Raw genomic sequence first — 13,394 nt, 5'->3', positions numbered from 1 at the left:
AACTAAAAATTTTAACACCTCACACAAACACATTAACTATGCACCCCATAAGAGGGATGGAAATGGTACAAACACCCACACTAAGAAATTATTTGCCACCGAAAGTGCAATTTGTTTTTTAAAAGTACTCTTACGGTGGAAGGGTGGCAACTTTATAAAAATGACTATTTAAATAAAACCCAGAAATTCAGACTTACATAAGATGTACAACATGCTATACATTACACATATACCGCCTCGAAAAATGATAGGCAAAATAAAAACATATTTTTGAAATTCGGCTTTTACACCTTAATTCTATAAATTCTTTAACACCGAATCCGACAAACATGTCAGAGGCAGCTATTAACGTACGGCAGACCGACAGACATACAGACAGAGACTACTGGCTAACAAATGCAGACGAGAGACAAACGAGCAAGCTGGGGACTAGAGACCGATCAAGAAAACAAGTAGAATTTAACAAGTAACTGAAACAACATATCACGAATCACTTCTAATAAACTGCGATTGCTCGAGAAGACCTGGCGCAGCACCCCCAAATCTCTCTCACCAACCGTCCGCTGCCAGCCGCTTCAACGGACGCAGGAAGGCGCGCCGATCCCACGTCACGGCGTCGCAGCTCAAACCGGCCAGACTGATGTCGTGGGTTGTCTCCTGTTGCTCTCGTGTCGGCCGCGAAGCCGCACTCCTCGCTAGACGGCGTGGCCCACTGGACTCACGTGGCCACCTCACATGCGCTGACGCTCCAGGCGGACAAGTCATCTCGTGTCCCAGTGCGCGACCGACCCACCGATCGATGCAACCGCCAATGCCCATTGCCTGAGCAAACTCGAGCATACTGGCGGCCTAACACATACTAGCACTCCGGACGACAGACAGACCCTGACTAACTTGGCTGACCAACTGACCAGACTCTCCCAGACTGACAGGCTGATCCCCTGCCGAGCTCATAGCACCCCTTAAATGCACATGAACAGGCAACCTTTCCCCTTTTCCACCAGATGGAGACACCAAAGCTGCAACTGCCAAAGCGGCGCCACCGCCAGAAACGGAGGGCAACTGCTTCACACTAAGCGCTGCGGCGCGCTCTTCAAAACAGCAAATTTTTACCACGGCTCAACTTGTAACGTCACTTACATGTCTTGAGAACTTCCTTTTATGCAATATGGGGTGTGCGCCCTTCACACTTTCCAAATGGACAAACATTAAAACTTTCAATATCATGAACAGGTGATGATCAGAATCACTTACGCAAAAGGTGTCTGTAAATCGAAACCCGCGTAAATAACGCTTCTTAAATAATGTTTCATTCATACGCATCGGAGAAAATATGATGGTCGGCACTAAAAATAATAAAACAGATAAACTCTGAGCGAGACGCAAACGAAACTCATGACGCAAACACTAATTCACAGATCAAAAACTGAATTGTTGCTATGACAATGGTACTAACCAAAAGATCATGTATTCTACAAGAGAAGAGTGAAATCCGCAGCCTTCTACTTTTCCTGTTGAAACTTGATTTCTTCAGAGTTTTCACTAGTCAAGTTCCAGTTCTTCCTGTTGAGTCTTGTACCATACGAAGAAAGGGTGAGGATGTTGTTTGGTGTCCGGTATCCTCTTTCTACAACACAAATGCAGACGTGGATTAAAGAGGTTCTTTTTTTACATGAACAGGTAGCTGCTACTTAACTTTATAGAGTCCGTGTGTTGTGATACAATCTCATCAGCCGGCCGGAGTGGCCGTGCGGTTCTGGGCGCTAAAGTCTGGAGCCGAGCGACCGCTACGGTCGCAGGTTCAAATCCTGACTCGGGCATGGATGTGTCTGATGCCCTTAGGTTAGTTAGGTTTAATTAGTTCTAAGTTCTAGGCGACTGATGAACTCAGAAGTTAAGTCGCATAGTGCTCAGAACCATTTGAACAAGCTCATCAGACAAGACGTGTAATCTTGCTTCAGTCACTAAACTGGTCGCTATGTGCTGCCGTAACCTGGGATGAACTGAGCTCGCACTGCAAATGAACTGACAGACGCCAAACTGGAGTGTGAGTTATTGAGACGCTCTGGCCAGCGGCGGCAGCCTAAATACTTGCTACGAGAGGGCGTTGGCAGCCTGTTGCTTGTCGGTGTGTCTCTGGCCTGTCTCGTGATAGGCGCACCTGATCCAGCGCCTACTGTCGATCTTCGCGCTTCATCTTTGCCGACCGGTGCACTGGCGACAGCTTACGCCAGCACATTCCTCCCCCTCCCCTCCCCCGAACTACCGCACCGTTGTCTTGTAGGGGGGATGTTAACAACAACGCGAAGGCCAAGCGGTACCCTGAGGCCGTGAATCTGGGGGAAAGAAAGCAGCGGAATCGCAAGGTAAACGACACGCACGAATTTGGTTCTGGAGCCGGCGCTGCAAATCATCGGGACCTGCTGTCAAGTACACAAAAGAGTCAGTGCTTTCCGGATCACGTCTCTTTCTCAGCGCCCACGGTTGCCATAAACCCTGAAAACAACAAGATCTCGCGGGGAAAGGCGATAACTTGCAGACCATCGGCAGCGTCGCTTGCTACGTTGGGTGTAGCAAGTGTAGCAGCGTCCGATGGCAGCCATGCAGAAGTTCTGCCGGTGATGGTCCGTCTCACGAGATGGAGCGATAGATGGCGAGAAAGAGTTGCAGCGTCTGTTTCCGTATGTTGGTGGTGCGAAGCTTGGCCATCTGTTGTTCACAAGTGCGTACGAAGCGTTCTACGTCTCCTATGAACTGGACGGGAAACAGAGGTTGTTAGATGACGAATGCCATTTCGTTCATAAAACTGTTCAAAATCACGTGAAGTGAACTGTGGTCCATTGTCTGTGCAAAATATGGGGGACAAGACCTGAATGGTGCTAGGTGAAGTGGTAGAAGCCATAGGTACCGCAGATTGGAACTTGCTAAAAGAGTCTGCCACTATAAGCCAACGACTCTTCCAGAATGGTCCTGCAAAGTCAATGTGCACTCGTTGCCATGGCGATTGAGTCTTAGGCCAAGGTGAGAACATCTATAGCGGAGCAGATTGGCTTCTCGCGTATGCGCGACGACGCCATCTGTTCAGTGTGGGCGTCCATGCCCTCTCAAATACAGCACCGTCACCCTAACTGTTTAGTGTCTTTGGTGGAACAATCGCAACACATCCTTTTGCAACACTTTGGGAATAAGCACGAGATTGTCCACTGTCGTTCTGAACTAAAATCACACCCTGTTGAACTGAAAGGTTATGCCGATGTGCAAAATATCGGCGCGCAGCTGAGTTCTGGATACTGTTCAATAAGGGAGGACAAGACGTGCGAATGTACTGCAACAAAATCTTTAGGTCAGTGTCCTTTCCGTGGCCTGTGCAATTTTTCTGTAGTGCAAGGGAGAAGATTCCATCAACTCAGAGTCCTGCTTATCGATTTGACAACAAGCTGCCGCAGATGCATCAAAATCAGAATCTGGGCCAATCGGAAGGCGAGATAAGGCGTCTGCATTGCCATGTTTTGCCGTAAGTCTGTACACAATTTCATACTGGTACTGCGAAAGCAACAAAGTCCAACGTTGCAAGTTTTGAGCAGTGCACATAAGAACCAGCTGTGACGGATGAAACCAGGACTGCAAAGGCTTGTGATATGTAACTATAAAAAACTTGCGACCAAACAGATAGTGAAGGAATTTTGTCACACCATAAAGAATAGCGAGAGCTTCTTTTTCAATTTGTGAAAAACTGCACTGAGTTTGAGTTACCAGCTTTGACGCAAAAGTAATAAGTCTGTTTTGTGCACCAATTCTGTGCGACAGCGTCAGCTTGCAAAATTACTGGCTCGGCAGGGTGAAAGTGCACTAAACATCTATCACTAAGCAACGCATTTCAGAGTGTCCGAAATGCGTCTTGACAGTCGTTGGTTGACACAAAAGATACATTTTTGCGACGCAAGCGACGCAATGTAGCTGCAGTCTGAGCGGAATTCAATAAGAACCGAATGTAGTATCTTGCCTAGTACTTACTGCAGTTCAGACACATTGCGAGGAACAGGCAAATCACGGATTTCAAGCAAATGAGATTGTAGGGGGTGCCCACCCTGACTGTTTATCAAATGACCTAAGTACTGCATTCCGTCTGAAAAATGTCACACATTTCGAGACGACACTTGAGTCCTGCTTCTGACAACACTCGAAAAAGACTACGCAAATTGGCAATGTGTTCCTGTGGCATAAGACCCGAGACGACAATATTGTCAAGGTAGTTTGAACAAAATGGCACTTTGGCAGTCAGCAGTACCAAGTAACATTGAAAATGGAGGTTGCAGAAGCACTGCCGAAGGGAAAACGCAAATACTTGAACAGTCCTAAGTGTTTTGGTTCAAAAATGGCTCGAGCACTATGGGACTCATCATCTGAGGTCATCAGTCCCCTAGAACGTAGAACTACTTAAACCTAACTAACTTAAGAACATCACACACATCCAAGCCCACGGCAGGATTCGAACCTGCGAATGTAGCAGTCGCGCGGTTCCGGACTGAAGCGCCTAGAACCGCTCGGCCACCACGGCCGGCGCTCCTAAGTATGTATTTACAACAAACACTTTGTGTGATTGTTCATCCAATGGAAGTTACAAGTAGGCATCACGCAAATCTATCTTAGAAAAGTAACGTCATGCACCAAGGCTGTCCATGAGTTCCTCAGCGCGAGGTAACGGGTAAGTGTCAACTACTGTCTGTGGGTTGACTGTGGACTTGAATTCAACACAAATACGAATGCGATCAGAAGGCTTAGGCAACAAAACGAGAGGACCTGTCCATTGACTAGCTTGAATGGAAGCAGTTATTCCATTATCTTGCAGTTCTCAAATTCTTTGGCTGCTTTGTCTCTTAAAGCAATTGAAACGGGGCGGGCCCGGAAAAACTAAGGCTGTGCATTGTCTTTCAATGTAACATACAATACAAAGTTATTAGCTTTCCCATTTCTTCTGAAAATAGTTCAGGAAATTCTTTAAGCAAGGTAGCTACACTGTCTTTTGGGGTAAAAGCTGTCACTGAACATACAATGTTTTCGATGCTAAGTCCAAACAAATCAAAGGCATCTAAACCGATTATGTTCTCACTCATTTCAACAACTACGTTTATACCTACGTAATTACTCTGCTACTTACAATTAAGTGCCTGGCAATGAACCGCCTTCCAGCTGCCTCTCTACTGTTCCACTCTCGAACGGCGCGCTGAAAAACAAGCACTTAAATTTTCCGGTGCGAGCACTGATTTCTCTTATTTTATGATGATCATTTCTTCCTATGTATTTGGGTGCTAACAGAATGTTTTCGCAATCGGAAGAGAAAACTGATGATTGAAATATCACGAGAAGATCCCGTCGTAACTAAAAACGCCTTTGTTTCAATGATTGCCACTCCAATTCACGTACTATGTTTGTGGTACTATGTCCACTATTTCGCGATAATACAAAACGAGGCACCCTTCTTTGAACTTTTTCAATATGACCCGTCAGTACCACCTGTTACGGATCGTACACCGCACAGCAATACTCAGGAATAGGGCGGCCAATTCTAGTGTAAGCAGTCTCTTTAGTAGATCTGTTGCAACTTCCATGTGTTTTGCCAATGAATCACAGTCTTTGGTTTCCTCTACCCACAATATTATCTATGTGATCGTTCGAACTTAGGTTACTTGTAATTGTAATCCCTAAGTATTTAGCTGAATTTACAGACTTCAGATGTGTGTGACTTATCCAAATTTAGCGGATTTCTTTTAGTTCAAAAATGGTTCAAATGGCTCTGAGCACTATGGGACTTAACATGTGTGGTCATCAGTCCCCTAGAACTTAGAACTACTTACACCTAACTAACCTAAGGACATCACACACATCCATGCCCGAGGCAGGATTCGAACCTGCGACCATAGCAGTCACGCGGTTCCGGACTGAGCGCCTAGAACCGCTAGACCATCGCGGCCAGCTTTCTTTTAGTACTCATGTGAATAACTTCACACTTTTCTTTATTCGGGGCCAATCGCCACTGATGCCTTTGCAAGACGGTAAGTGTGAGTATCATCTGCAAATAATCTAAGACGGCTACTCAGATTGTTTCCTATGTCGTTAATATAGATCAGGAACAATAGAGGGTCTATAACACCTCCTTGGGGAACGCCGGATATTACTTTTGTTTTACTCGATGACTTTCCGTCTGTTACTACGAACTGTGACACTTCTAGCAGGAAATCACGAATACAGTCGCACAACTGAGGCGATATTCCATAGGCACAGAGTTTGGTTAGAAGACGCTTGTGAGAAACGGTGTCGAAAGCCTTCTGAAAATCTAAAAATATGGAGTCAATTTGACATCCCCTGTCGATAGCACTCATAACTTCATGAGTATAAAGAGTTAATTGTGTTCCTCTGCTACTATATTTTCTGAACCCATGCTATGTGTCAGTAAATCGTAAAACACAGTATTATTCACGATCCTAGAGTGAGATTTATAAGTGACAGGCAAACTACAATGTCCAAGCACTGTAATTTTCTGGCCGTTATTAGCAGTGAAGTGCTTGCTAGATTTCTAAACGCCTGGTGGCTCGATTTTACAAAGCTACTGAGGCACCTGTGTCTAACTGAAAGTTCACACAACGGCCACCAATTCGTAATGAGACAAATAGATTGTTACAACATCGTTGCACAGCACAAGCGCGAAAAGGAGGCACAACCTTAATCTTACTTTTTTTCAGAACCTGTGGTAGTTTTTCAGAACGTATCGTTCACTGCATGTGCACGAGCATTTTTTTTTTTTCTGGGAGCGCGCAGAATTGTTGTTTTTGTGCCGTTGAAAACAAATTGCTTGGGCAAGACCTCTGTTTCCACACGTGTAACACGTTTGCGTTACGTGAGGGGCAGTCCTGTCTTTTATGGCGAGCAAAAAATCTAGGGCAAGACTTTACTAAATTCTCAGGACTCTTTACATGTTTACGTGGCTGTCCGCGCGGCTGTGTACGCGCTCGATGTTGTGGCCGCTTGGGGCTGTCGCGAACAAGGGGCGACTTGATACGACAAATTGGTGCCTGTTCAAACTTATCGGCCGCTGTTGTTGTTGTTGTCTTCAGTCCTGAGACTGGTTTGATGCAGCTCTCCATGCTACTCTATCCTGTGCAAGCTGCTTCATCTCCCAGTACCTACTGCAACCTACATCCTTCTGAATCTGCTTAGTGTACTCATCTCTCGGTCTTCCTCTACGATTTTTACCCTCCACGCTGCCCTCCAACGCTAAATTTGTGATCCCTTGATGCCTCAAAACATGTCCTACCAACCGATCCCTTCTTCTAGTCAAGTTGTGCCACAAACTTCTCTTCTCCCCAATCCCATTCAATACCTCCTCATTAGTTACGTGATCTATCCACCTTATCTTCAGTATTCTTCTGTAGCACCACATTTCGAAAGCCTCTATTCTCTTCTTGTCCAAACTATTTATCGTCCATGTTTCACTTCCATACATGGCTACACTCCAAACAAATACTTCCAGAAACGACTTCCTGATACATAAATCTATATTCGATGTTAACAAATTTCTCTTCTTCAGAAACGCTTTCCTTGCCATTTTATATCCTCTCTACTTCGACCATCATCAGTTATTTTACTTCCTAAATAGCAAAACTCCTTTACTACTTTAAGTGTCTCATTTCCTAATCTAATTCCCTCAGCATCACCCGATTTAATTGGACTACATTCCATTATCCTCGTTTTTCTTTTGTTGATGTTCATCTTATATCCTCCTTTCAAGACACTGTCCATTCCGTTCAACTGCTCTTCCAAGTCCTTTGCCGTCTCTGACAGAATTACAATGTCATCGGTGAACCTCAAAGTTTTTACTTCGTCTCCATGAATTTTAATACCTACCCCGAATTTTTCTTTTGTTTCCTTTACTGCTTACTCTATATAGAGACTGAATAACATCGGTGAGAGGCTAAAATCCTGTCTTACTCCCTTCCCAACAACTGCTTCCCTTTCATGTCCCTCGACTCTTATAACTGCCATCTGGTTTCTGTACAAATTGTAAATAGCCTTTCGCTCCCTGTATTTTACCCCTGCCACCTTTAGAATTTGGAAGAGAGTATTCCAGTCAACATTGTCAAAAGCTTTCTCTAAGTCTACGAATACTAGAAACGTAGGTTTGCCTTTCCTTAATATTTCTTCTAAGATGAGTCGTAAGGTCAGTATTGCCTCACGTGTTCCAACATTTCTACGGAATCCAAACTGATCTTCCCCAAGGTTGGCTTCTACTAGTTTTTCCATTCGTCTGTAAAGAATTCGTGTTAGTATTTTGCAGCTGTGGCTTATTAAACTGATTGTTCGGTAATTTTCACATCTGTCAACACCTGCTTTCTTTGGGATTGGAATTATTATATTCTTCTTGAAGTCTGCGGGTATTTCGCCTGTTTCATACATCTTGTTCACCAGATGGTAGAGTTTTGTGAGGACTGGCTCTCCCAAGACCGTCATTAGTTCTAATGGAATGTTGTCTACTCCGGGGGCCTTGTTTCGGCTCAGGTCTTTCAGTGCTCTGTCAAACTCTTCACGCAGTATCATATCTCCCATTTCATCTTCATCCACATCCTCTTCCATTTCCATAATATTGTCCTCAAGTACATCGCCCTTGTATAGACCCTCTATATACTTCTTCCACCTTTCTGCTTTCCCTTCTTTGCTTAGAACTGGGTTGCCATCTGAGCTCTTGATATTCATACACGTGGTTCTCTTCTCTCCAAAGGTCTCTTTAATTTTCCTGTAGGCAGTATCTATCTTACCCCTAGTGAGATAAGCTTCTACATCCTTACATTTGTCCTCTAGCCATCCCTGTTTAGCCATTTTGCACTACCTGTCGATCTCATTTTTGAGACGTTTGTATTCCTTTTTGCCTGCTTCATTTACTGCATTTTTATATTTTCTCCTTTCGTCAATTAAATTCAATATTTCTTCTGTTACCCAAGGATTTCTAGCAGCCCTCGTCTTTGTACCTACTTTATCCTCTGCTGCCTTCACTACTTCATCCCTCAGAGCTACCCATTCTTCTTCTACTGTATTTCTTTCCCCTATTGCTGTCAATTGTTCCCTTATGCTCTCCCTGAAACTCTGTACAACCTCTGGTTCTTTCAGTTTATCCAGGTCCCATCTCCTTAATTTCCCACATTTTTTCAGTTTTTTCAGTTTTAATCTACAGGTCATAACCAATAGATTGTGGTCAGAGTCCACATCTGCCCCTGGAAATGTCTTACAACTTAAAACCTGGTTCCTAAATCTCTGTCTTACCATTATATAATCTATCTGATACCCTTTAGTATCTCCAGGGTTCTTCCACGTATACAACCTTCTTTCATGATTCCTAAACCAAGTGTTAGCTATGATTAAGTTGTGCTCTGTGCAAAATTCTACTAGGCGGCTTCCTCTTTCATTTCTTAGCCCCAATCCATATTCACCTACTATGTTTCATTCTCTCCCTTTTTCTACACTCGAATTCCAGTCACCCATTACTATTAAATTTTCGTCTCCCTTCACTATCTGAATAATTTCTTTTATCTCATCATACATTTATTCAATTTCTTCGTCATCTGCAGAGCTAGTTGGCATATAAACTTGTACTACTGTAGTAGGTGTGGGTTTCGTATCTATCTTGGCCACAATAATGCGTTCACTATGCTGTTTGTAGTAGCTTACCCGCATTCCTATTTTCCTATTCATTATTAAACCTACTCCTGCATTACCCCTATTTGATTTTGTGTTTATAAACCTGTAGTCACCTGACCAGAAGTCTTGTTCCTCCTGCCACCGAACTTCACTAATTCCCACTATATCTAACTTTAACCTATCCATTTCCCTTTTTAAATTTTCTAACCTACCTGCCCGATTAAGGGATCTGACATTCCACGCTCCGATCCGTAGAACGCCAGTTTTCTTTCTCCTGATAACGACATCCTCCTGAGTAGTCCCCGCCCGGAGATCCGAATGGGGGACTATTTTACCTCCGGAATATTTTACCCAAGAGGATGCCATCATCATTTAGTCATACAGTAAAGCTGCATGTCCTCGGGAAAAATTACGGCTGTAGTTTCCCCTTGCTTTCAGCCGTTCGCAGTAGCAGCACAGCAAGGCCGTTTTGGTTAATGTTGCAAGGCCAGATCAGTCAATCATCCAGACTGTTGCCCCTGCAACTACTGAAAAGGCTGCTGCCCCTCTTCAGGAACCACACGTTTGTCTGGCCTCTCAACAGATACCCCTCCGTTGTGGTTGCACCTACGGTACGGCCATCTGTATCGCTGAGGCACGCAAGCCTCCCCACCAACGGCAAAGTCCATGGTTCATGGGGGGTATCGGCCGCTATGGAACCCAAATCATATTGCTCTAAGATTTGCAATACTTGAGGAAAACCCGCCAGGGTAGCCGAGAACGCTGCCGGCACGGTTGCTCAGCATGTTCGGTTAGAGGGTTAGCTACTTTCTGTAATAAAGGAACTGAAGGAATGGATCAACAAAGAACATGAACGGGTGTCTTCAAACGTCCGCCCCGAACAAATTCACTGAACAATGTAGAACAAAATGATATAAAAAAAAAGAAAAGAAGAGAGCGCTAACGCGCTGCTTCCTGGGCTCGGGTAGGCGCGCCGGCCCGCCCCGGATCGAATCCGCCCGGCGGATTAACGACGAGGGCCGGTGTGCCGGCCAGCCTGGATGTGGTTTTTAGGCGGTTTTTCACATCCCGGTCGGTGAATACCGGGCTGATCCCCATGTTCCGCCTCAGTTACACAGCTCACAGACATCACAGACAGTTGGGGTACACTACTTCCGGCTACAGGGTGGTGGCAGGAAGTGCATCTGGCCACCCCTTAAACATTAACATGCCAAATTCTATTAACGGTGGCTGACCCTGCGGGACGAGGCTCAAGCGATAGAATTTGCAATACCAGAGGAAGTCATGGACCAGAGTACTTTAAGATCTGTTACAGTATTCTACTATCTGGGACACTGGGTGTTACTGCATCTTGTATCATTAAATCACTGTAAAAGTTGCCACAACTACATCTGAATTTACACTTCCTAGCTGGCCTTAGTAGCCGAGCGGTTCTAGGAGCCACAGTCTGAAACAGCGCGACTCTACGTTCGCAGGTTCTAACCCTGCCTCGGGTATGGATGTGTGTGAAGTCCTTAGGTTAGTTAGGTTTACGTAGTTCTAAGTTCTAGGGGACTGATGACCTCAGAACTTAAGTCCCATAGTGCTCAGAGCCATTTGAACAATTTTTTTTTTTACACTTTCTAGTTATTACCGTTAATTCTGTGTACCACTGGCCGTAAGTCTGCCCTAGCTTTCTCTTCAAGTGAAAGAACTGATACCTTGCTGCAGCTACGTGGACTTGCTGGTATTAGTATTTATGTAGTTAATGCAGCAATTACTTGGCCATAGACAAGTTCATCGGGAGACGCGTTTGGGAATAGTTTTTGTGTTAATCTGAACACTGGGGACCCCGCAATCGAAAACAAGTATTGTAACGTTACAGTACTTAGACCACGATGGACTTAGAAATGCGCTAGGAACTGAGTCAAGTATTTAGAGCCAATCCTCTTCTGTATCCTTAAATTGCTGGAACGGTGGTTTACTAGTCAGCGACACTTGTTGGGCTCGTTGGTTGGTCAGTTATGATTGTGCGGCTGACGCAGCTTGTACAGCTGGTAGTTGTTGTACCGTCGTCAGTAGAGTAGCAATTTGTTGGTTCTGAAATTGAAAAACTTGTGTTAGATCCATCACATAGGCCGTCTGCGGCTGTGGCGCGGGAGGTAGGGGGTGGTGGGGGTGGGGAATTCATTATTTACACAAATACATTATATCAAAGAGCAATCAAAGTCTCTGAAAAGAGAAATTTGATTACTTCTGCGGCTCCCCTCCGGGAATACATGGAACTACACAATAACAAAGTAGAAAATAGAAACGAACACAATCACTCCTGCAAGCTAAAGCACGAGAGAAGCATGCAAAATCTTCGGCCAAGTGGATCTCATCGATCGCCACTGAACCATGTTGTTCGCCGCTGTAGTATCCTCGTCGCTACTGTTGAGTCTTGTACCGTAGGAAGGAAGGGAGAGAATGTTGTAAAGGGTGGCTACTATCCTCTTTCGACAACACAAATGCACACGTGAATTTATATGGTTCTTTATTTACATGAACAGTAAGCTACGTATTTTGAATACAGTCCATGTGTTGTGATACAAGGTCGTCGTTAATAGCCCTCTTGCAGACAGTATCAGCAATGTTGCTGTAGTGACTAATCTTGTCGCCATTTACTGTCGTGACCTGTGATGAATTATGGCCGCTCAGCGAATTTACTAACAAACACCAAACTAGAGTGTGAGTAAGTGAGGCCCTCCAGTCAGCGACAGTAGCCTAAACACTTGCTGTCGAGAAGGCGTTGGCGGCACGTAGTTTGTCGGTGTGTCTCTGGCCTCTCTCTTCGCGCTTCATCTTTGCCGACTGGTGTGCTGGGGATATCTTACACTAGCACACTTCCAATTTTCGGGAAGTTTCCACAGGGCATGTTCACATTCGTCGTTCCACCAAGGGTGCCTTTACTTTATAGATAGCAATTTGTTTTCTATTCTGCTGCTGCTATTTGGTTCCTTGGAGCTATCCTGTTCCATTTGTAAAAGTCTGGTAAGTCAGGTTATTTATGATATTTACATAACTTATCATTTGATAAATCTATATCTACATCTATGTGATTACTCTACTATTCACAATAAAGTGCCTGGCAGAGGGTTGGGTGAACCACCTTCAAGCTGTCTCTCTACCATTCCACTCTCGAACAGCGCGCGTGAAAATCGAGCACTTAAATTTTTCTGTGCCAGCCCTGATTTCTCGTGTTTTATCGTGATGATCATTTCTCCCTATGTAGGTGAGAGCCAACAGAATATTTTTGCAATCAGAGGAGAAAATTGGTGATTGAAATTTCTTGAGAAGATCCCGTTGCAACGAAAAACGCCTTTATTTTACTGATAGCCATTCCAATTCACGTATCGCGTCTGTGGTACTATCTCCCCTATTTCATGATAATACAAAACGAGCTGCCCTTCTTTGAACTTTTTCGATGTCATCCGTGTCAGTCTCAACTGATGCTAATCCCACACCACACAGCAATACTCCAGAATAGGGCGGACAAGCGTAGTGTAAGCAGTCTCTTTAGTAGACCTGTTGCACCTTCTAAGTGTTCTGCCAATGATTCGCAGTCTATGATTTGCTCTACCCACAACATATTCTATGTGATCATTCTAATTTAGGTTATCTGTAATTGTAATCCCTGAGTAATTAGTTGAATTTACAGCCTTCAATTTGTGTGACTTATCGCGTAA

The sequence above is a fragment of the Schistocerca gregaria genome, chromosome 8 (genome assembly GCF_023897955.1).
Source record: "Schistocerca gregaria isolate iqSchGreg1 chromosome 8, iqSchGreg1.2, whole genome shotgun sequence".
NCBI classification, from domain to species: Eukaryota; Metazoa; Arthropoda; class Insecta; order Orthoptera; family Acrididae; genus Schistocerca; species Schistocerca gregaria.
The sequence above is the reverse complement of the archived record's forward strand: the minus strand, read 5'-3'. Positions refer to the sequence as shown.